Source organism: Aythya fuligula, chromosome Z, assembly GCF_009819795.1.
Source record: "Aythya fuligula isolate bAytFul2 chromosome Z, bAytFul2.pri, whole genome shotgun sequence".
Classification (NCBI taxonomy): Eukaryota; Metazoa; Chordata; class Aves; order Anseriformes; family Anatidae; genus Aythya; species Aythya fuligula.
In genome coordinates, this window is record NC_045593.1 from 29,368,538 (window position 1) to 29,369,116 (window position 579).

Here is a 579-nt window from a genome sequence, read left to right on the forward strand (position 1 = left end):
CCCCGCCCGGCCCGGCCCGCCGCCCGCGCCTCACGGCACCGCGCGACAGCGTGAAGCCACCGGCCGTAAAGCACGGGGAGGCCCTTGCCCTAGGTCGGGGGCGGCGCTGGGCGGGTCCTGTCAGGGTGCAGGGGCGGGAGCGCCGCAGCCAAAGGGCCTCGTGTCAGTGCTGGAAACTTCTGCAGGCATAGTCACAGAATCGTTAAGGTTGGAAGCGACCTCCAAGGTCATCTGGTCCAACCGTACCCCTACCACCAGTATCTCCCAGTAAACCACGTCCCTAGCACCACGTCCAACCTTTCCTTAAACACCCCCAGGGATGTTTACACCACCACCTCCCTCAGCAACCCCTTCCAGTGCCTGATGGTGACTGCTCTTTCTGAGAAGAAATGTCTCCTCATTCCCAGCCTGAACCTCCCCTGGCACAACTTGAGGCCATTCCCTCTAGTCCTATCACCTGTGAGAAGAGACCGACCCCCAGCTCCCCACACCTTCCTTTCAGGTAGTTGTAGAGAGCAATAATGTCTCCCCTGAGCCTTCTCTTCTCTTCTCCAGACTAAACAACCCCAGTGCCCTCAG